Raw genomic sequence first — 25,160 nt, forward strand, 5'->3', positions numbered from 1 at the left:
AAAGCCACCAAATTTGTGGGGTGTTATTTGCTCTTAGTGAAGCCATGCTGGCTTGTCACCAATCCACCGCTTCTTTTCCATGTGCCTTAGCATAATTTCCAGGAGCATCTGCTCCATGATTTTGCTGGACACCAAGTTGAGACTGGCTAGCCTGTAGTTCCTAGGCTTTTCCTTTTTTACCCTCTTTGGGTTATGTTTCTCTTTTTTCCAGTCAGTGGGAACTTCACTGACTTCCATGACTTCTCATATATGATGGATACTGGCTTAGCCATTTCATCTGCAAATTCCCTCTGCACAGCCCATGGCCTTGTGCACCTTCAGGTTTCTTAGATGTTCTTGAATCTGATCTCCTACAGCAGGTGGTTCTTCATTCTCCCTGCCCCTACCCTTGACTTTTGCAACATGGGTGAGGTGGCTGAGCAGTTGCTCATGAAGACTGGGGCAAAAAAAGCTGTTGAGTACCATGATAAGTTCATGTCAAATTTTACTATCAATTTAAGGCATGGCAGCAATCAGTAGGTATTTGGACTTGGTTTAGAAAGGGTATATAAAGATTATGAAAGATGTTTTGGTCCTAAATGACAAAAGCAAAATCAAAAACTTTGTACTTCAAAGTGAGAAGTTATTTCATCACTTCAGAATAGAGTGAGTTGAGTAAGAAAATGAAAGATGATGATACAAAACCTTTGATTGTTATTTACATGAGGAGGAATAGTAAAAGAGAGAAGAATGCAGAAAAAACACAAGTTAGCATACCTCTAATTAGAGGTATTCCTATGGAAATGAAGGCAGACACTTTCACCAAACTCAGGAGGTGATGTAAATTTAAGTTTTGCATGAGTCTTACATGACTCAGAATATCAAAAGCTACCTTTGCTTATACCTTCAAATCTCATGCACAGGAACAGTGAATTTGAAGAGATAAGTATGTTTTCATCTTTGGAAGCCTAACAGAAAAGTGGATGTATGTTTTATATTTAATTTTAAAAGTCTGATAGAGTCAGACACGAGTCATTACTAATCTAGTATCACTGTTCTATCTGTAGCAGGTGACTTAATCCTAAAACAGATCTGAGTGACTAAAGCAGCGAGACCATAGTTTGTATAGGAAAGTACAGAGAGAACAGAACTCTTTGGAACAACACACATTTATATATTATTTCTACTTAAACATAATTTAAAAAGAGACACATAGTTTATAAACTTAAAAACAAATTTATGAAACCTCCAAAATACGTTTTTCTCATAAACATATCTTGATTTTATTCTTGTACGGAAAAATTAGGTCTTTTCTAACTGTAATGAAAAAAGATTGATCACCTATACATGTAGACCATAAAGAATGACTCAAATACAACCTTTTTATTCTTCCATCTCATATCTAGTCTTGTTTGACTGGCAGGATACTGAAACAGAACCTTGTTCTGGAAACAATCTTTCTGACTCAGAATGCTAAGCAACATGAAGGAAGACTAACGTCAGGGATATTCTCTAAGACTAGGTCAAGACTGCCAATGGGCAGTCACATAATTACTTACTAAGGGACATCAGCGGGATTTTAAAACTTAGCTTTTTTTTTTTTAATGTGGATCAAATATATATTAATATGCTAAAGCAGAATAAATATAAGAAAATCTAAACCTAAGTCAACAGAGAGCTCTAGTGACCCAAAGACATTTCAAAAGATGAAGTGTATTATTTTAATTTACTTAAGAGAATAATTCCACTGTATTATGATAACAAGTACATTCATCTTGTAAGGCCAGAACCTTTGAAATGTAAGCTGGTTTTAGACCACATTTTTCTTTAAATGTTGTAATGACTTATTCATAATTCATGAACCGTGTCATTGTCCTGGGTATATTAATTGAGTGAAAGATAGAACCAGAACTTAGTAAGGCTATGTGTTTTCTTGCTTTATACATGTGACTTTTTTAACGGCTTTATGAATCTGAAAGAGAACCACAGCCCCATATGAGCAGCTATAAATCCTGTCGTGTTTATTTATGGCTGGTTAATGTGAAAGTGAAGATCCTGGATCCTATATGCCACCTTTACCATTCAAAGTTAATACACAGCAGAACACAAGACTTCATATTGTGAATGTTCAGTCCAGCTCATATGTGGGAATATTGTGTTTACTGTGTGTGAAAGAAGATACCAAATATGATGCTATGTGTAGATCTAACTGTAAGATAGTGATAATCTTTTTCCAAACACTTTTTTTGTTTCTGGAGAAAGCAAATGGTGTTTGGAGTTATTGTATTATTTGATTCTCTATCTATGCTTTGGAGAATAGAAAAATCAGATACAGTAGGTACTGGAGAATAAAATGTATTGTACGCATGGCCCTCCACCCCATCAAAACATTTATTACTTCACTGCAGTTCTAGCTCTGAGCTAATACATGCTCTCTGAAAGCTTCCAGAGCTCTGAGCACTCCCTTTCTACCTTCCCCCTGTCAGGGGTTTTGGGTGCCTGAGCTCAGGATCAGCTTCAATAAAGTGTCTAACCTTGAAAACAGCTCTCCCAGGAAGGTCTGCTGAGAAGCACCCATGGGTGCTCTCCCCATTTTGCTCTGCAGTGGCTTTTAAGCTGAGGGCCTCATACTGGCCCCACCTGAGCTGTGCTGCCATGACTCTGCTGGGCCAGGCACCCCACTAATCTGGACCCTGATCCTGAGCCTTGAACTCGACCTTCTGGCCTGATTCTCGACTTGCTTCATCCCTATGGATTTGTCTGGACATCTGGAGGCATGGCTGAACCTGGCTATCCTCACTAGATTTAACTGGGCAATGTGGGCTGTGCCCTGACACAAATTATGAACATGCCTATCTCTGACACCACGAAAACCTTCTGTCTCCAACTAGTTTGTTGCCAGACAGCACATTCTGGGTTTCAAACTAGAGCTGTGGCATCTTGACAATATGGAAGAGTGGATCAATGAAGTGGGGTGGCTTCACATCCTTCATACTCCTTGCTCCCAGTCACATTCTCCCGCTTCCCCATGTGCCAGCTGAGATACACACTGACCAACTACCTTGACAAAGAACTTTTGTCAGGTCAGCTACTTAAATCAGCTTCATAACAGCTACAGTGAGCACCAAAGACAATGTAAAGGTGATAGTGTTGACAGGTAGGTAGGAACACAGAAGGGGATGGACGAGGGGGTGAACAGGACCTCCCCTTCTGCAAAAGCATTTGCTAGCTGAACCCAGCCACAGCACAATGTCAAACCCAGCCATAAATGTTATAGCCAGTAGCATGACAGGTCATTCTAAATTCAAACTGTGCTAGGCTACATTTCCCTAGGAGTTTATGAATGGAGACATAAAAGAGTAGAGAAAAAATAGTTCAGCTTCTTGAATAGAACACATAAATATATGTGTACTCACCATGCTTTCTAGTTAAACAAGCCAAAAGCTTCAATAGTTTAGTAAAGCAAATGCAAAGCCTGCACACAAAAATAAAGGAAAACAAAAAGATTAATTCCCTACCTTCCATCAGCAGTAGATGTCCAGCTACCTCCTAGGAAGTAGGTCCTCACTGTGCTTAGGTGTTACTCTGGAAGACAAAAGCCTTAATAATTGCTGCTCTCTCCTCTCCTCCTTTCCCTTAACTTTCATTGCCAAGCAGACACCGTGGTATGGAAATCTCTTTGCTTAGCCTGGCTAAGCTGTCCTGGCTGTGTCCCCTCTCCAGATCCTGCTCACCCCCAGGGTGCAGACCCTTGGTGGGGGATGTTGCAGGCACAGCCTGGGGGCTGTGCAAGCCTGCCCAGCAGTGCCCAGGACACTGTGTTACCAGGATCCTTCTGGCTGCCAATACACAGCACAGCACTGTGAGGGCTGCTGTGGGGGAAGTTAACTCTGTCCCAGATAGACACAACACACTTACCCAATCCAAACCTTTCTGGAATTGCCAATGCCAAAAAAAATGTCAAATTGAATTCTGCAGCAGCCAGGCAAACTGCCTGACCCACCAAACTATAGGATACTGCTATGTTTGGATGATTAATGCTTATACAGTTTTCTTTATTGAAAGAGATTGTTACACAAGGGATCCAAAAGCTCTGTGGGAAGTGCATAAACACCAAAAGTGTTTATGTAATTGCAACTCCCACTTGAGTGCACAGTGGAAATTTACACGGCATTGGATACAGTCAGGAATGTTATTTGATGCCTGATAAAAAATTGGGTAAGAAACTAAGAGAACAATGTGAAAAGCTTATCTTCATTGTACTGAGCTGGGCTACAGTAACATATCTAGCATTTCTCCTTCATAGCCTTCCATTTAGTTTTGCAGCTAAACAAAAACATTCTCTAAGTAAAGCTTTCAAACCCTTTAGCAGGGGTTTAAATATGGAAGAAAGGCAATAGTGCACAGAAAGCAAAGTGCAAGTTGAAGGCAATTGCCCCACATATCAGTGTGGTAACCTGTACTAACCTTAGCAGGAGGTCACCAAAATGGAGCTTTAGAAATTCAACAGTTGTCATTAACATGGACAAGAGTCACTACGAAGAGGCATCCAAAGAGTGGGATTATACCCCTTTGCCTTTTCCTTTTCCTTCCATTTTTTCCCAAGGAACTCCCTTCACTTGCATACTTTGGGAAAAAGCTAGGAAAGTAGGGGGAACACTTGGCCAGACCTGTCCTGCAAGTGCTGCCCAGCCATTGTAACCGCAGTGCGTGAGGGCATCACAGCCCCCCTAGCTGCTATAAAGCATTTTCTTCCCACCACAGGCAGCATTTCAACTTCACAGAGGCATAATTAAGCCTTTCATATTCCTCACTGATACACCAAAAGCTCTAAAGTGGGAAAATTTAATACCCCTGAATACAGGAATCAGCTCTAACCACTGCCTAGACCTGCAATGAAAAGTATGTGCTGCAGGCAACCAAAATAATAACTGACAATTCCAAAGAGCTGACACTGGCATCATGGTTCAGTCTTCAAAACATAGTTTTTGAGTTAAGGTAGATCTGTAATATATCAGCGATCTGTCATCCAGACTTTACAGATCCGCCCTCAGAGAGGCAATAACTGGGAGCAGCAGCTGGACAAAACCACCGGATTCAGCCAAGCCACCTGCTATTATGAATAACCATATTGCGTAAGTTTCTTAATTAGCTAATCAAGGTAGATTTTTAAAGTAGCTGCTTCTTTGGCTCTGACTGTTGTTATTGGGAGGTGATCTGGTCTTTAATTGCATTAATGGAAAAGAATAGTCTTCCAATTTCCCACTAAAGTTTATTAACTATTTTACATCTACTTGTTTGTGGCTCAGATCAGAATGTCACATTTTCTTTTCCTCTCTTGTCCTTAGTATTACCGTCTCCTTCTGGCATTCTTTCTGTGCTGTACCACGTTATGGAGAGATACAATATCCCTTCTGAAGGAGCAGATGGATGGACAGGACTTTGATGTCCCTGCCATAGGTAAAGAGAGTTGGAACTTGGTGATCTTTAAAGGTCCATTCCCACACAAACCATTCTATGATTTAATGCTTTGCTCATACTTTTCTTGTAAGAAAAGCTACTAGAATAGTAAGAGCAAAACCTTTCTTTGCACCTGCTACAATTTTAGTTCAGGCTTTTTGAATATGAATAAGTAGAACTTCACAAATTTCTTTGATGAGCTTACTAAAACTTTGAATATCATCATTAACACTCGTGTAATTCTGCTTGAAATAATCTAGGTACATAAGGCCAATGCTCCCAGAATTGTACTTGCCAAAATAATTTGCCTGTGTTTCTAACTATTCAGCTTCTCTCTGAAACAGCAATTTTTGTTATTAGTCCAGTCTCAGTCCTTGATTCAAAAAAGTATCAAAGATTCAGATCCAACACTCATCCTGGGGAACTTCAGAGCCAAGTCTCTCCTATAAAAGAGCTTTCCTTTCACTGCTAGTGTTATTAACTACTGAGATACAGCCTTACAAATCCTTTTCTAAAATCAAAATTTTCAATTCCCTAGTTTTGTATCTATAAAAAAAGATGCTTACTGAAGTTAGATGAGATTTATTGCACTTCTACATAGATGGGTATCAGTTAGTCTAGCTCAAAAGCCTTCAGTGTTTCATTCTATTTCCCCTTTATTTTGTATTTGTCTTTAGCTTAGAAGAACTGTTCTAAAGTTCTCCATATTTTCTAAATTACTCTGGCCAGTGCATAGCTGCCTGCATCTTTTTCTCCCAACCTCCCCTTTAATACAGATTATATATACAAACATTCCTGAGTCATCTTGTAATATCTGAGAATGAAGAGACTTTCTAATTACATGGTCTTTCTTATACCATTTCTACACAATTAGGTGATGGAGATTCCTTATTACCCAACCCTAGTAGATGGCTAGGGAACTCACCAAATCATTTGTAAAAAGAAATCTTGAGTAAAACCTTGAGAAAAACCCACAAACTCCAAGTGACTCATAGCTGTGCAAAGTTGTGCTGAAGGAAAGTTAAACATTTACTGAGATCTGTACACTTATATGAAATGAAGAACAATGTTGAAACCCAACTCTGTATGTTGCTGTGTGTTAGCAATTTGGGGCACTGTTCTCAGATTTGCAGGCAGTTTATTTTGTATTAGCAGCCTGACCTTCTGTCACTGTGTCTTAAAAACTCTTGGTTTTGTGGTTCTCAGATCTGGTATTGTCTTACAAAGATTGGCTTTAGCCCAGATGTTTATAAATTCATCATTTCAACTCCTTCAAAAATCTTCTGCAATTAAATGTTTGTTTTGTTTTGTTTTGTTTTGTTTTGAACTGAAATATCTTTTTTCTCACATATACAGTTTTGAGTTATAAACCAAGGTTTGTTTCTTCTGTTCAAGGGATAAAATCCTCAGAAACCCCACAAATTTATACACATTTACATCAAAATGAAAATGCCAAGCAAACACATGCAGCTTTTCTGAGAACAGATTATTGTAAAAAAACCCCTGTTTTCTGGTGGTGCTAGTTTCTAAAGAAATGCAATGTTTTCAGATGGCCTTTCAGGCTTTGCTTGTTCAACTTCATTCCATAAACATGAGGAAAATACTTAGAAAGAAATTACCTGCATATAGAGATGCAGCACTGTGTTTACCTAAAAGAAAATAAAACAACCAAAGAGTGACCTAACACATCTAGTTCAAAGTTTTATTATATTAAACTAAATTTACTTGCAAATATTGGTTTTTAAGTGGACTGATCTTAATTCTGCTTCTAAATGAAGTTTGAAGTGTTTTTACAATGTTTCCACTGAAGTCTTTCCTTTCAACTCTTGTGTCCCTTTTCATTAGACACAAACCCCAGTAGATATTTAATGATATCTACATTTTTTCTTCTAATACTTAAATTATATACCTGCCTCACACTTTAATCAAAACACTGGCAATTAGTTTTCTGGAGTAATGTTGCATTTAAAATTCAGTTCAAAGATTATATGCATTTTTGGTAACAACATGATACAGAATTATTCTATAACTTTAGGCTAATACAAATTTTATATTAGCAGTAGTTTGCCCACAGCTTAAGTTTCTACCAGGATACTCACAGTAGGGCTCTATCCAACCACTCCACATATCCTACTTCTTATTATGTAAGCAAACCCCAAGTTATTTGCAGACACAGAATTCAGGACAAAAGCAAAGATCAGAACATCCAGTACCATTCGCACATCTGAGGCTAATACATTTCATCCACTTAATCAAGTAACTCAAGATCATCTGTTTCATCCAGAAAAAGAGCAGAAGTAACTGTGATTTTACCACACTCTGTTCTCAAGCAGCCTCCTCTGATTTCAGAAACCTTCAACTCCGAATCTCCTGGCTGAAGTGCAGTGTTGTGGTTTTCCCCCTGTCAATTGGCACAAAGAATATGTCATGTCAATTTTCAGCCTTGCTTCTCACTATGAATGCGTAGCATAAAATTCTGATGTAGACAGATCCCTGATAACTGATCTTGGTGGCAGAATCATGCTCAGAAATGAAAGGATTTTAATTTTACATTTTCTGGGTTTAGCTTTTGTTGATCTGTTCCTATGGCTTTAGTCCCCAGAGGAAAATGCTTTTAATAATTTTCTCTTTATACACTTACTTAAGAATTAAGCCACCTATTCCATCTGAATACCTAGACTGAGTCCCTGATTCTCCTCACATTGAGATGCTGACTTCAGCTCCCTCACAAGTACTGCACCCTTCTATTTCTCCAGCATCCACAAAATGTAGGAACGCACTGAATATGCAATGATGCATTTTGTAATGGTGTACAGAGATCCTGTAAACCAAATCAGGCAAGCTTGTTGAGATCTCATGCTAATCTACAGCATCCAGTTGACAGCACTTGACCTGCTTGTTGTCTCTGAAGCCTCAGCATTCTCAGAGTCAGCAATACAGTCTCCACTCTGTAAAAATTACCTTCATTACTCACTTCTTGCTACCTACTGGTTTGTAACTAACTGTGCTTATTGTCCTGTAAGGGCTCCAGGCTACTGTGTGATCCCAACTGCCATATATGATCACCTCATTCTCACCATTATTTACCTTCATGACAACTGTTGGTCAGTTTACTCAGTAAAATTTCATTATTTCTTTCATTATCAAGAATTAATCACGCAGAAGCAAATGCAGTATTGTTCCTTCCAAAGATCTCCTGGAAACACTTCTAAAGAAACACTAGTCTTTGGAGATTTAGTGTGTATTTTAATCTATTTTTAAGAACTTACTGTTTTAAACAGAACTCTAAAGACAAAATTAAGACTTTTTTTCCAAAGAAAATATATTTTCCTGAACTTAACATCATTAATGAACTTGAAGAACCTCTAACAATAAATCATGCTTTAGAATTTAAAGTGATCCTAAAGCTCAAGAAGAGCTTTAATATTCTTTTCCACTTTGGATTTGCTATGGTTTAAGAAAATCAAATTTAGAACCAACAGATGTAATCTAAATTTCAGCTATTCTGTGTTACAATCCATGACCCACTCTGATGCAGAAAAGCCTAATTCTGACAAAAAGAATTGGCCAGTCTTTGTTCTTATACTGAATTCAATAGAACTACACCTACACTCTAATGCCTTCTGCTGCTAGATCACATCCAGTTTCTGTGGGCGCTGAGAGGATTAGAGCATATAACACAGAAACAACAAGGTATATTTGAAATCACTCAAGGACATGGACAAGATAAAACTTTACTAGTCGTGGGCCCTTTTAAAAAGCTTGTGAAAAGCCCTTTTTCTATTAAAAAAATCTGGCCATATTTACATTAGGAAGAAAATCAGTTTGTTCTTCAAAATATTTGGTGGAAAATTGTGACAACAACAAAAATCTTCAGGAGAGAATGATTTCTCTTTTTTTTTTTAATTTTTTTTTCCTCCTATAACAAGCACAACAAGATTACCCCTCAAAGTTGGCCTCTAAGAGTCCCCATGATATGTTTTGGTTGTTTGTTTGGGGTTTTTTTTTAAGAACAATTCAGTTTTTTAAACATACAATCTTCTGAGCAAATTTATCATTGCTGACTTCTCATCAGTTTTAACAGTCTTGGGGTATTTTTAAGCTGTAGAGACTGACTCAGGATTACATAAGTTACTAGCTTTCTCACAGAAAGCATACCCGTAAATCAGTATGATTTTTGTGTGCCTCCAGGGGATCTCTATGTTCAGTTTTAACTGGATTTTTGAACAAACTGCACTTTCCGTGCACCTGCAATCTTCATTTTTTGGTGTCATGATGTGGTTTACTGTATCATGTGTCTTGCCTGTGGAATTGTTCAACTAGCTACACAAAGATATAGGCTTTGCTTGACTGTAAAATTAACAAAGAGTCTTGCCTATTTTTAACTTTGGCAGTCTATTTTAGGAAACACAGAAGAGAGCTTCCCTGCAAGTCATGTCGCTTGATTTCAGTTTAAGTATTACATGGTAAGATATCTGTTTTGTGAAATGCTCCAGAATGTTTGCATCAATAGATTCTCTAAAGAAAAACATGACCGACTTCTTGAGGCAAATCTCTCTAGCACATCTGGGGACCAAGGCAACTGGAAACAAAAGGCAGAGAGGGGCATGTACGTCATGTGCCCCACATGGAACGCTGTGCTTGGCAGGCAGCGGCTGCAGTGACACACATGCTGCTGCCCTGCATTGTGTTTGTGTCTCAAGTGGGACTGGGAAATACTCATGCAGACTTTGGGCTTCCTGCCCAAATCCAAGAGCTAACTCCTAGGCTACTCCACAGCTTAGCAGGATTGCGCTGCCAGATTAAAAATCCATTCTGCCAAGTAGGACTCCTGGACCTAAGTTTCAGGGCTGATAGAAAATTAGCCTCCCACCATGCTAAATATGGGAGGTTTCCCATGGGGAAAGCAGCTGAACTGAGCAGAAAAGAGATAGTTTTTTTCTATCAGTGCTACATCAAACCTGACTAAACTGTTTTAAGCATGACATTGATTTATAAAAAGGTTTCTTGATTCATCTCACTAGAGCCTATACTAGCAGAGTGTGAGCTATAAGGAAAAGTAAATAGCTAACTGTATTAAAATTAGGTAGATGAAATAAAAAAATGAATAAATGGCAACAAACTCCTTAATTCATTGATTTTATCTCTTTAATTTTTCCCATGAGGCAGTTTATATGAGAGTTAATGAGCTGCCAGTCATCAGTCATTGGACACTGACTGCTCCACATTCAAGAGGCTGATTAAACAATATAGGTGCTTATTACATTCTGGCAGCACAACAGGATTGAGATTATTAGTTAGGAAAGAGACCAGACCTTTTGAGCAAGGGAGAGGCAATCATTCTAGTTAGACCAGTCTGAAAGTATTGTCATAAAACTCACTATAATATTAACTTTTTTATTATTTGGATTAGAACAGAGGAAAATACCTGAAGCATTGTATAAGGTATAAACCAAACCTGGGCATGGGATATTAACATGCAGAGTTTCCCCAACTCCAAAACTAAGGAGCAGGGTCTGCATGGCTAATGGACATCTATCTTCACATGAAGTATCTCTGTACAGGCAGAATACTTATAAATTATAGATGTTAACCTATGAAAAAATATAGTTTTGCATTTTGTGTAGTAAATAATTTTCTTCCAGTCTTTTTTTGGTGATGCTGAACAGTTTATGTGGTACAGTTTTTTATCTAATTTCCACAGTTCTGACCGATAAACTGTCTTCTCTGTAGCATCATTTCCAGTACTCACCTGCATCTGCAACGAATCAGTTCAAGGAAATAAAACCAATCACTTTGCTTTTTGCAGAGCTATTTTTTATTACTATTTTATCTCCTTGAACCATTCAGATGAATATCAGTGAAAGAACAAGAGAAGAGGTGGAGATGTTTTGAACTCTTATGCAATAACACTTAAACACAACTTGTTTAAAGCACCTCATTTCAGGCAAACACTAAGGATAATCCCTGTGAAGTTTTGATTCAACTATGAGGATGCAGCTAAAAGTTAGTATTAAAGTAATAATGTCAAAGTCAATGAAAATCTAGTTTTTTACTGACTGCTATGAAAGGACTATTAAAATATGTCTGTTAAAATAAATGTTCTTTGTATCCATTGTCTGACCTTACACAACTGCTGAACCTAGTCAGCAGTAGTCTGCTAACAGTAGAGAGCTGAAAAGCAAAACACAAGAGAGGAAGTAAAGACATTTTTCAAGTACTCACGAGTATTGGTTATTACCTGCAACAAGATTCCCTCATGCCTGTTTGAATGAACACTGTTCACACTACAAATCCTAGAACAACTGTGATGACATAACCAGACTTTCATGGAGTTACTAGGCAAGATCCATCACACAACTGAACAGCTTCTAAGCCTGGGTGATCTTTGGCTCAACTATCCACCTCCAGAATCACAGAAAACAACCTCACACTTCTCCATGAGCTGGGAATAGTTATTATTTGTGGGAATCAAAGAGAGATTCTCCTGAGAGGATTAAAATCAGCTAAATACAAACAGCAACTTTTCTCAAGTAGCACTAGGATCTCCATGCAATGGGATAGCATGACCAAAGTCTGAGAAGTAAAAAGTTTAGGAACACAACGTTGATTCTTAAGTCATGGCTACTGGTCTTCCCATCATCAGAAAAAAGAAAGCATTACGATCTCATGGAAAAAATGGCAGTGGGCATATGTGGGGTGATGAAGGCCTACAGATCCAGTATAAATTATCTCCTATTGCAGAATCTAGCCCATACACTCTAGATTGTATCTACCTGTCTTTGATGTGTAGTACCTATGAAGTTGTGATTTCTTGTAGGGAAAAAAGGAAAATTTCAGGTTTGTGTCAAGCACCATCCATAACCAGTGGTCAGAACTAAGGCAGCAGCTCCCCAGCTAACGAGGTCACAGTCCTTGACACCATTTACACAAGCAGTGCAGGTTACACTGACCTCTCTTCCAAATGCTAAGGGTGTAATTCTACAACACGCTGACAAATACTACTATCTCAGTCACATCCTAACAAAACTTACTCCCCTTCCCATACTGCAATTCCCTTCTTATTCACTTGGGTTGAGACAGCTGCTTTTGAGTCTGTGAGACAATCAAGGTTTGCACTAAAATATATGCTACAATTTTTATTAAAGCGTAAGTCATCTCCATGACTTGGCTTATACTACTGCTAAAAAACCCAGCTGTAGTGGCATAACACAGTGAGTGAATGAGGTTTGGGATAGGAAATAAAAATTTAAGGGTGTAATTTCTTTAGCTTTGCTATTAGAAATAATGTATAATGGAAACAGTCTTTAGTTGAAACATATTCAAGGTTAATATTCTTTCTTACTTTACATCAAAAATCACACCAAACCCCAACAAAGAAAGTGGGCGCGCCTTGAAGTCACTTATCCTAAAGTGATTATGCTTGTGATCATACTGTATCTTAAATCTCCAATTCTAGTCATTGACAAAGAATCAAGTCAACTTTATCTCTTGCAACTATAAGAAATCACAGTTTTCAGCAGAAACAGGGCAGGTGATCCTTTCACTTGAGATCAGTATCTGAACTCCAGAACAATTCTTTTCTCCTCTGTTCCCGGTTTCTGGCACTAGCTGGTAATTCAGCTGAAGGTCCTGATGCTTAGTTGACCCTGCACTGCAGGAATAGGAAAAGGGAGGAAAAAAGCTTTTATCCTCCTCCTTCTGGAGCATTCCCAAGTTTTGGCCCAAACTTGTTAACTAATTTTTTCAGGAGTCTGGAAAGAGCAATCAGGGGTTCAGTGTTTCTCTGTTTCCAAGATCTGCTCAGCAGTGACAGAAAAGGGCAATAAAGCTGGTGAAGGGTCTGGAGAACAAGACCTGTGAGGAGTGGCTGAAGAAGCTGCGATTCTTTAGCCTGCAAGGGAGACTCAAGGAGGACCTTATCACTGTCTACAACCACCTGAAAGGGGGGTGTAGCCTTTGGGGGGATCAGTCTCCTCACAAACAGCCAGCGACAGGATGAGAGGACATCTTAAGCTGCACCAGGGGAGGTTTAGGTTGGACATTAAGAGGAATTTTTTTACAGAAAAAGTGATTAGACATTGGATTGGGCTGCCCAGGGAGGTGATGGAGTGACCATTACTGGAGGTGTTTAAGGAAACAGTGGATGATCTCATTGACATTGTGATGTTCAGTCAAAGGTTGGACTTGGTGATCTCAGAGGCCTTTTCGAACCTAACTGATTCTGTGATTCTGTGACAGTGAATGGTGTACTACATTGCATACCAACCTGTGAATTTGTATACTGTAAAAGTTTCTGTATATTGACCATGTTTCTCTCTATACTGACCATGTTTTTTGTATACTGACCATGTTTGAAGACTCTGGCAATGAAGCATTCAGACTTGGATTTTGGGATACTGTGGAAATCTGAGTTCTGACATGGGAGGAACAGACATTAACAGATGTGGACAAGTGAGATTCTTTGGCAGGGCTTCAGCTTGAAGCAGAGCTTTCACTGCTCTTTGATAGATTCAGCTTTGAAGGAGAAGGAAAGCAAAGATCTTTACAAGTTTTTTCTGTTCAAGAAAGCAAATTTTCCCAAATATTCAAACAGCATAACAGAGATTGCAGAAAATACAGGCTTAAGACCTTTTGTTCCTGGATTCAGATCAAGAACCTGAAAGCAAGTTTTCTTTGCCTCAGCTACAGAGCTCTGGCATTGGCAAAATAGTTGTCTCTACCTTTTTATAAGAAAGTTCATCGTGTTATGATGATGCCTTATTTTTCATCTTCGATATTATATTTGAACTCTTGAATATGAGGTGCTCTGGAATGTTCTGTCCCTGCTTCTTTGAGGACAATTTACTGAAGTATTACCTTCAAAAATGCTGTATTACCCTGACACAATACTTCTGTACTGTCCTTTCCTTCCACAACAAGAAAAATAAAAACACTCCTCACCATGCATTAGCAATCTTCATAAATCTTCCTAGTGGTGCCTTGTAGCTTCCATATTCCAAGACTTGGACTAACCAGTTCAGAACAGGCATAAAATCTCTCAGCCATGTCCATTTTTATGTCCCAGGCTTTCTGGACTGCTCTCTTTTGTAGCAATTCCTAAAGCCCAATTGAATATAATTTTAAAAAGACATCTTTTCATATTTCCTTCTCTGTTCCTCCCAAATGTTCATGATAGTGCTTGTCCTACTTTCATAATACTCTATGATTTTAATGCTAGGCCTCATCACTCACTTATCTCATTCCTAGCAACCTTATGTAGGAATCTAGTTCTTCGTGAGATTTAAAGAGTGCATTACAGTCAATTTTCTTCAATATGGCAGGAAAACAACCTGCCCTCCCTATATTAGAGAAATTTTCCTCCTTGCATGGCTCTCTGCTGATCGTTGACTATACCTGCAGAACTGAAGTCAGACACAGCTAACTGAATATTTCCATTCTTTACCTTCCTTTACAGGACACCCCTCATGGCCTTCATCTAGAGTAGGCATGATTAGATTAGGAATGGCCCTTAAAAACCCCAGGGACCCTCAGGCAATCTCCCAAACCCCAACCAATGCCATTACTATTGAGTTATGGACAAGTCTCAACTTCTGTATTCCAACTTAGCCTTCTTAAACTCTTTGAAGAGTTATGAAATATTAATTGAACCAGAGAGCAAAATGCAAAATATAGTACAGCAGTAAAGACATTAATCTGCAATGCTAGACAGCCAGGATCCCTGTTATAGTTAACATTGTAATACTTATGAAGAGTGAAATTACTGACAGAAGAAATGAAACTATTTCATTTTTCATAAATATTTAATATTAACACCAGTTAACTATTTGGCAATGTCAAATAAACAATGCCATAGTAGCTATTATGATTTCTTTCAAATTAGAAAAAAAATTCAAGTATTTTTACTGTAGTGGGTTAGGTAAATCAACTGTAACATAGATTATGACAAATATAGGCTCTACGCAAGTTGAAAGAAAGCAGGGACCTGGAGCTGATTCTCTAGAATGAATGCCCTAGTCTCTCAACTACTTTAGCTGAAACTTCTGGTTAAAAATTATATTAAGAAACATCTTCCTTCCAAATACTAAAAAAATATAATATTCTTTAATATTTCAATAGCACACTCATGTGTCAGCAAATAAAACTTTCCAGATTTTTACATCCATACTTCTTCATATATGTCATGCATTTATTTGCTCCATTATGTACCAGGAGGTTGCAAAGGGGACTGAAAGAAGTTATACTGGAAGAAATTAGGTAGTACTGTGGAAGAGACAAATAAATATGGAAGTTTATTTTAGAAAGAAAACTTTAATCATAAAATATTTATAAAATCATTTAAATAAGTTACTATGCAATATTTTTAAAGTGAAAATAACTTGTGAGTTCAGAATTTTTTTCCAAAACCTGATATTAAAATGCCCTATTCAATAGCTACACTATTTCTTTGTGTTCTTTATGGGGTCAGGTGATGTCCTGCATGTAGGGTTGTGTATTTCAAAAGACCTGAGTCTCATAAAACTCATCTGCTTTAAACTACAAAGCACCTCTTTATCTCATCAGCTTCACCCCTGGCTTACACTATTTCGGTGAAATCATATTCAAATTTCTTGTTTCTGAAACACAAAATATTTCCAGTCTGTCTACTTGTCAGTATAGTGCCGTTCACAGATAATCAAGCTAGTTCTGAATCACTTAGCTTGAGCATTTAAAATTAGTATTACTGCATTAAAGTAACCCTCCACAGGTGATAATATATTCTGCTTTTTAGCATTGTGTATTGTAGACAATCCCCTTTACAGTTTTAGTTAATGAAAGACTCTTTTCCACATTTTCTTCCAAAAACTGTTGTGTAACATCACTGTGTACTGTAAATAGCTTCCCACTTCCATCTGCTGCCTGAAGTGTTTGCTCTAAACTGCTCTAGTTTGCAAAGTTTTTGCCTTGTAGTTCTTCAGCATAAAGCATTTGTTAGCCTTGTTGTAATTTGTACTAGAGTATAGCTGCCAATAAATTGGGCAGTGGCGCGTAAATGCATTACTATTAATACATTCTTACTAGTTAGAGTCTAAAAGAGTACCTAAAAAACCTAATTTTAATGAAGACATTTCACAACAGATTGGACATCATAAGTCCCCTGAGTTCAATGGGATATAGCATTACTGATCAGTTGATCTGACTACCTCTTCCTCAGTGCTCTGGGAGAAAACAAAGACTAAAGGCCCCACAAACACAATACAGATAACAATCATTCTTGACTTAAATTTTTTTTCTGACCATGGCAAAAAAAAAAAAAATTAAGATGATAAATTAGAGGATATGATGTCTGATTTCTAATACAGATCCCACTAAAACCTGATTTTCACCTATATGAGTCACTGCTACAGTTTCCAATAAAGTCTAAATTGCCCAAGATAATTTGAATGATGCCATGTAATTCTGAAATATGGTTGTACTGGGTTTGCACAGCAAGAGTTTGGCAGCAGAGGGGCTACAGAGGTACTCCATGAGCAGCTGCCAGAAACTTTCTCCATCTTCAACAGAGCCAATTCCAAATGGCCTCAAGATGGACCCACTGCTGGCCACATTTGAGCTCCTTGGCAACAGTGGCAGCATGTCTGGGATAACATATTTATGAAGCAGGAACAAAAAACCCCAGCACCGTCAGCCAGAAAGAGGAGCAAGAATGTGTGAGAGGAACAGCTCTGCAGGCACCAAGGTCAGTGAATGAGCAGGGAGAGGAGGTGCACCAGGTGCTGGTAAGGCAGCTGTGCCCCTGCATTCCATGGAGGTCCATGGGGGATCAGAGGCCCACCTGCAGGACCCCACAACAGAGCAGGTGGATGCCCAAAGGAGGCTGTGACCCTGCAAGAAGACAGTGACAGAGCAGGCTCCTGATAGAAGCTGTGGAGGTGTGATGAGAGGAGCCCACTGGAACAGGTTTGCTGCCAGGACTTGTGACCACATAAGAGGGACCCACACAGGAGCAGCATTTCCTGAAGGACTGCACCCCATGGAAGGAGATCCATACTGTGGCAGTTCATGAAGAACCACAGCCCATGGAAAGGACTTATGTTGGAGGAGTACACAGAGAACTGTCTTCTGTGGGAAAGACCCCTCATTACAGCAAGGGAAGAGCATGAGGAAGAAACAGAAAATGTGTGATGAATTGACCACAACCCCCATTCCCTGTTCCCCTATATTGCCAAGGGGGAAGACACAAAGAAGTTGGGAGTGAAGTTGAGCCTGAGAAGCAGAAAGAAATTTTTTTAGATTTGTTCTTATTTTTCAGGTTACTCTTGTGTTAACAGGCAATAAATTAATTTACTCAAACTGCTGACAGTAATTGGTGAGTGATCTTCCCCTGTCCTTATCTTGACCCACGAGCCTTCTGTTCTTTTTCTCTTACCTGTCCAGCTGAGGAGGGGAGTGACAAAGCAGCTTAGGTGGGCACCTACCAACCCAGCACATCACTGATAGCACAGGACTCACAGTTTTACAGTTACATTTCAGCACAACATGTTAATTACATATAATCCTTACAGTACAGTTTCTATGATGACCAGAGTGTCTAGCCTTGAATTGCTTCGGTGTGCACTGTACAAACACTAGAGCTGTATCTCCCTTTTCAAAGAATGTGAAACCTAAAAATTTCGTGCATAAAAGCCTCTCAATAAATCATAGACTAGAAGAGGTTTCAGGATGTCATCTAGATAATTTAAGGGCCCCAAAGAGGGATTAACAATGCCATTTCATTCTCAAGATTTGCTTAATCTGTTCTTAAAAAACTCCAGTTAGAGGAATTTTGAAAACTCCTTAGGCAATGTAGGCTACTGCTTTAGTATCTTTATTAATATCTCATCTCCATCTTCCTTGCTGCAACTTAATTCAAGTACTTCTTTTGTAGCCTAGAAGCATCAAAACAACAGACTGCTCCTGTCTCTTTGCAGAGCTCAGAGACACTACCTTGAACACTTCAAACATATCACCCTTGTCTTCCCTTATTTAGACGTGTCAGTCTTGATTCATTTTCTCACATGCCACATTCTCCAGACCTCTAAATATTCTTGTTACTCTGCTGCAGACTCTGTATCTTTTGTGAAGTGCTGTGCCTCAGAAAGACAAGGTATTTTAGCTGAGGTCTTGAAAATATTGAAGGGCATAAGAGAATCACTTTGCACAACTCATACCATTTGTAAATTCTGTCATGATGTTTACTTTTTTGCACAGTAGGATGACAGTACTGACTCCCATTCCTCCTTTGTAGCATCAAACCCCTTAATTATACCAAATAACTTCTTGAATCCTTGCTACCTTAATCCTGTATTTGTGCAATTGTGTGTCTGTGTTTAAGAGCAGCACCTTGCTCTTGTTTCTATACAGCAACTTTTTATTTCTCAGAAACAACACAGCAACCTATAAAAATAACTTATTTTTCTTGCTCTTCTCCAGTAAACTGAATTCCCTCTCCTTTCACTGTTGTCTAATAAATATACTGTGTAACATTATCCGTGTCACTAATGATATTCAGATTAGTTGCCACACCAAAGAGTTAGGCTTGTGCAGCTGGTTCAATCTGCCCTTTTGCTCTTACAGTGACTCCCTGATAACCAGTTGTAAATGGTTTTCCAAGGACGGGCACATCCTGCACAGTAGTCTCACACAGACTATTGGTTTCCAACTAATACATGAAAATTTCATGAAATTGTATTGGAAACCTGACCACAGTGCAGATGTATGACATCACTGCTGCTCTTCCATCCCCAAGGCTTGTTACCTTTTTAGAAGGAAACAGGTGCACTTGGAGAATATTTCTTTTCAGTAGGAACTTGTGTTGCTCTGTTACTTATCTCCATGCTCTCTCAATATGTTTACTTCATTGTCTTACAGCAGTTTATAAACAACTGATCAACACACAGAGGATACAGCTAAAAAGAAAACAAAACAGTTTGTTTTATCTGCACAGAAGATACTAATTGTAAACAAGTTACAGAAACTGCCGATTGTGTCTTCTATTGTCTAAGAAAAGATTTTGTCTCCCTTTTCCACTGCCCTCTCTTAAATTCTGGGGTCAGGACAGCTTTACACAAGGTAGGACAGGGCAGGTGCCTGAGGTTCCAGCCCCTCATGGTGATATGACTCCTCTGCCTCAGAACCACCCCCATTTTCCAGTGACTGGCTTATCCCTCCCAACTAGCTCATCATCATGCCCATGTGAGGCACCCATTGTGGCACAGCTGTAACGCATGCGATTTTGTTAATGATACAGACCCCATGACCTCTGTGTGCTTCCAAGCTTCTCAAGAGCTTCCTGTATATTCTTTATATATGTGATATATAGGCAGTGTAAATATCTACAATATATACAGTAAGGTGTGTATATTTATAAATGCATACACTTTATAATAATGAATTTATATTTGCAAAAGTTTGTATATAAAAGATTGCTTAATAAGAGGTACCAATAATAAAGTTTATATATGAATAGAGAAATAATAAAGTTTAATATGAGTAGAAAAAAAATAATAAAAAATACAGTTATACAACAACCAGTTAACAAGACTGACGAACACCCAACTAGACTGTCGCACAGTACTACCTGGTCAGTCTTTGGAGTTTATGCTGTGCTGCAAGTGACAGACAACATTGTCTACTAAAGTGGAAAACCAGAACAAAAATTGAACTTTACAGGAACATGTGTAGAGGCACAAGGAAAAGTTTGCAATGCGTTTTCCCCAAAAGACCACATCCCTTGGATAAATGCAGTTGCAATAAAATTTCCGAAACAAACCCAATTGTCCAGTGTGACAAGGGCAAGGGATCACACTTACCAAAAGGCCTCTCTAAGGGGAATGCCGGCCCTGAACACGATGCAGCAGGAAACATGTTTCCTGTTAGGACAAAAGATGAACTGAAGGCAACTTTCAAGTGACCCATACCTTACATAGCAGACTGGGCTTACAAACACAGGATGTCTCCAAATTTATCATCCAGCCAGCAGAAAGTAGCCAACAAGTAATTCATCAGTCTCACTCTTCAACAATTTTTTCAGCAAAGATCCAGCATGGTTGTTTGGACCTACACAATCTTTCCCATTCCAGTCCAGGGTAAAAGCTGTGCTACAGCTGACAGTAGTGGCATCACATTGAACAAGTTCTTTCTCATGCCAGTTTGAACTGGGGCCCCTTCAGATAAATCCAGTATGGGTTTCCTACATTATTTTGAGAAGTCATGAACAAAAAGCAGCCTTGTTAAAACAGATCTTCGTTCCTAGTAGCAGAATGAGCCATCTTCCTCTGAATTTCTTAGTTTTTTTCTACTGTTCAGTAGAGATTGTTATTATTTTACTTTTTGTGTCTGGAATGAAGTCTGGCACTACCCATCCTTTTCCTTTTAAGGATTTGGGGAAGGACAACCGTTCAGGGCTGTGGCATGTCTCTTAACAACCCTAGAGACCTCCCGCTTTGCCAGTGTTTGCAACTGGGCCACAACTGCCTGGGAGACATATCTGATCGCATCTTTGGCCATGTTTTCAGCCACATTTTTAACACGTGCCTTAATAATTTCCAAAGTACTTAAGAAAAATGATATAACTTTTGAGAAGAGGCTGTAGAATACAGCTCCTGCTCCACCTGGGTTCTTTAATAATCCATGTAGAAGGAGAGGTCTTTTTTAGTCTTTTGTGACTCCCTTTATTACATGACGGCGTGCCTTCTTAAAATACTAGGATCTTCCAGGTTGACAGATAAAACTTCACAATCTCATTTCCACTGTGAAATAAGACATGTTTGCTTTAATTTGTGTTTCTTTCAGTGCTGCCTCTTTAAATATGATGTTGGTTTACTGGCACATAATGCAGTGTTGCTGCAATGAGCTCACTGCTATTACCATTTGCCAGAACACAGCATGATAATGGCACAAATAAATCTCAAACCAGCTGGTACTCAACAAGGTTTTGTATAGAGGTAGATTGGAATAAAAACCTTCCAGGCATGTCAGTGATAAAGAAAACTGTCACTGGCTAACACAGAAGTTTCCAATATACTCATTACCCTTCCAACTGTACAGACTGCAAGAATTTTCACCCATTTTAAGCTTTGTTTTCCTAATTGCAAGACTGAAGACCAGGTCTATGGCTGGTCAACAGTTAGAGCTCTATTGTTGGAACTAGTAAATGTTTATACATTCCAATAATATGCATATGGATGAATAATGGACTCATCACAAAGAATAATGTCATGTCTTACCCAGCAGCACTATTCATACTATTGCAGCTGTCTGGGCATTGTATTTCTGTAAACCCCATCTCCCACTGGCCTGACAGCTTCCAGGGGCTTTGAACAGCTATTTGGTAAAGTTCAAACTGGTGTTTTGTGGGGATATTCTGGTGTAAACATTGTTGGGGAGCATGATGTAAAAACCACAGTTTACTATCCTTCTTTTTCTCCCACTCTGGATGTCATGGATTTGAGAGGTCTTAATCCAGCTGTTAAAGCAAGCTTACATACAGCTGTTTCTTCCTTCCTTGTTTTTTTACTGCTAGAAACTTTTCAATTTTGCATACACTGTCCTCAACAGAATTCACTTTTAAAGCTCTTTAAAGTTCAATGGACTAAAATGTCCTCTTGATGACTGTAGCTGCTGAAGCAGTACACCTGACTCTTTCTCATTGTCATCACCTAGGGAAGGTGATGGGATATTGGGAGGCATGAAGTGTGGCATGACATAAGTGTTATGGAATAAGGGGTGGATATTGTCCTGGTTTCAGCTAGGGTAGAGTTAATTTCTTCTCAGTAGCTGTTACAGTGCTCTGTTTTGGATTCGGAGTGGGAATGATGTTGATAACACATTCATGTCTTGGTTTTTTTTTGCTAAGTTGTGTTTATCCTAAGTTTGTTTTTTTCTTGTCTCACGCTCTGCAAGTGATGAGGTTCACAAACTAAACTGGGAGGTAGCATAACTGGGACAGGTGACCTCAACTGACCAAAGGGACAATCCACACAACAGAACATGATGCCAAGTATATAAACAGAGGGGCTGATCTGGGTCAGGGAAGAGGGCTCTGGAATTAGTCAGTGAGCAATGAGCAATTGTATTGTGCATCACTTGTTTTTCCCTCTTTATTATCATTATTATTATCATCTACTATAATTACTGCATTTTAGTTTACTTTCAATTAGTAAACTTCCTTAAATTTTTTCTTGAATTTCCTTATCTCAACCTGCAAGTTTTATTTTGATTCTCCTCCCCACTCCACCAGGGTTTGGGGAGAGAGGCAGGGGTTGAGTGAGTAGCTGTGTGGTGTTTATTTCCAGCTGGGCTTAAACCACGACATTCACAATTTCAACTAGTACCTGTGAACATCTAGTCATAACTACCGTCAAATATTTCTTTTGTCCTAAACATCCTCATGGTCTTATTTTCTAAGTGAAGGTATATTTACTCTAATTTTCACCAACAGCCAGACATGCCTGTTCCAAATCGTTGCTCAGCCAGCAGGTTTCACACCCATACTCTGACAGTAATGAAGAAGCTCTGGTTATAGTTCTTTACTATAAGCTCTGGCAACACATTAACGTAGCAAATGGTAACTGCTTGCTGTAAAACATCCCCATGTCTCAGTTTCAAGAATCCTGTTAAAGCAATCTGTGACAGAGGCCTCTACTTCATTATTAGTAACAAAGAAGTGAAAATTATTCTAATTTAACAACTTATGTGAAGGCTGATTTAAAAAGATTCATTCCCTGTTTGGTAATTACTAAGGCAGCAAAAATGGTTTCAAAAGCCTCAGCTGCTTCAGAATCCATTCTGCCTTTCAGACACACAGTTCAGGCACATTGGGATAATATGTTCACCACCATTAAAATAAGCTCAGTGCTGCTACTGCATTTAGAATAGGTCACGAATACTTGTCACTTCTAAAGGACTTTCTTACAGCCTTGTGTATATTCTAAGGCACCTATTTCTCTTCATATTAACAGTACTGCTTGTTATAGAAAGGGTTTACACTCCCAAAGCTTCCACTTCCCCAGGAACATAAGAAATATCTTTTAACAGATGCTGCAGTTCTATTAAAATACTGCTACTATATGTACACAGAAAAACAAACATTAGGCAACTAATTAAAGTAATGTTCAATGAAAATTTATTTAAGTGATCACTGGGGTAATGGTGACCTGGCTCTCATTGTCACCATTTCTTTTCTTTCAATGTTGTTTTTTTTCCTTATGATTTTATTTATATTTTTTTTAAATCCTGTGGTTCTAAGCAAGAAAAAAACCCATTCACAGAATGATTGTGTCTTCTACATTATCAGCCAGGATCATGTTTTCAGAAAGTGCTATAAAATCCATGTCAACATAAGGGTAAGGGAATATGTGGAGCATAGTCCCTGTCATGGGATGACAAGTAGCTGTTAGCACACTGAGATGTAGAAAAAAGTTGCCCCCCACCCCCTCACAAAAACTTTGGTTCTCCTGAGTGCTCCCCAACCACCTTCTTTCCAAAGCATATGGTCTTTTGAGGAAGATCTTTTGGGGTGTAGATGTCCTTATAAACACGTTCCTGTGAAGTTATTTTTTGATTCTGGCCTTCAAACTTAGTAAGCAATGTTGCAAATATTTTCTAGCAGAGTACAGTCCCACAAGGTGATCTGGTTGGTTTGAAGGTAGGTGAAGGCAGCCTTTTGGTCACAGGTCTGGTCTGCTCTTTGGATGACTCAGGGCTGGATGGCAGACTCCTGGATAGCTTCACAGGCTTAGCCCTTTGCCCAGTGAATATTCAGGTTTTTGTCATGCCCCTGCCCCCACCTCTGAAATATTAACACACCATTCAGCTATACTTTCTTTTTATTTTCTTTCTGTTTGCGTTAAACTTTCACTTAATTTCATCATCTCTTATCAAACACTTTTATATATACACTTTTAAAATAAATAAATAAAGTTCTTGTATATTACAAAGAAGTGTAGCTATGCATAAACATAGATTTAAACAGTTCATACAGTTTTACATGTGTTTGTGAACAGATACAAACACATGTATGCATGTGTGTGTGTATGCATGAGGGCCTTTGGCACATTTCTGTGGCAAAGAAAAAGGGTTTCAGCTGTCTGTCGTTACAGGGGGCTCTGAGATCACATGGGGTATGGCCATGACCATGACCAAATGGTGACTTATGAGGATAAAGAGAGGAGTTCTGAGGCCTGGAGGACCTGATATACTTCTGGGCTAAGTGGGTCATATAGTCGGAAAAGGTGGGAGGGCTTCAGGGATAATGGTCATCAGACTTTTGAGAGTCAGGTGTTCCAGTAGAAGTCGGAGGAATGCAGCCTGCACCATCTAGTACCAAAGTTTTTCTTCAAGTGACACTAATGACATTTCCATTGGTTCTAGCCTTCTCTCATCCTCTCCTCAACTTCACAAATCACAATAATTGCTATCACTTAAGCAAGGAATGAAGAGAAGTGTTAGACATAAAATAACTATGAAGCAGTAATGATAATTATTAGCAATAATAATTAGCAAGAGAACTTACATGTGAATACCATTTTTATATACAACAGTAATTATTATGGCAAATTTGAGGTAATTTGGCTTTACTTAACCTAAGTAGATACATGATGATGAGGGTACAGAGGTGGTATAAGACATGTGTGGCTAAGCTTTTCCTGAAGACTAGAAGACATACTTTGAGTGACAAATAGCCAACAACCTAGTTTTTC

The 25,160-nt window shown here is 38.7% G+C and overlaps 1 protein-coding gene across 3 annotated transcripts in view; it reads right to left on the reverse strand.

The window, feature by feature from the left end:
* PRLR (prolactin receptor) overlaps positions 1-25,160 on the reverse strand; it is a 159,185-nt gene that overhangs the window by 59,227 nt on the left and 74,798 nt on the right. For 2 of the 3 annotated variants that reach the window (XM_071579882.1, XM_071579883.1), the window contains 3 exons: positions 7,753-7,840; positions 7,059-7,088; positions 3,498-3,564 (listed from right to left, as the gene is read on the reverse strand). The exons of the other annotated variant lie outside the window; for it this stretch is intronic. The gene's annotated coding sequence lies outside the window, so the exon portion shown is untranslated. The remainder of the gene's footprint in view (positions 1-3,497; positions 3,565-7,058; positions 7,089-7,752; positions 7,841-25,160) is intronic. 3 annotated transcript variants of the gene reach the window in all.

This window comes from Pithys albifrons, chromosome Z, assembly GCF_047495875.1.
Source record: "Pithys albifrons albifrons isolate INPA30051 chromosome Z, PitAlb_v1, whole genome shotgun sequence".
Lineage (NCBI taxonomy): Eukaryota > Metazoa > Chordata > Aves > Passeriformes > Thamnophilidae > Pithys > Pithys albifrons.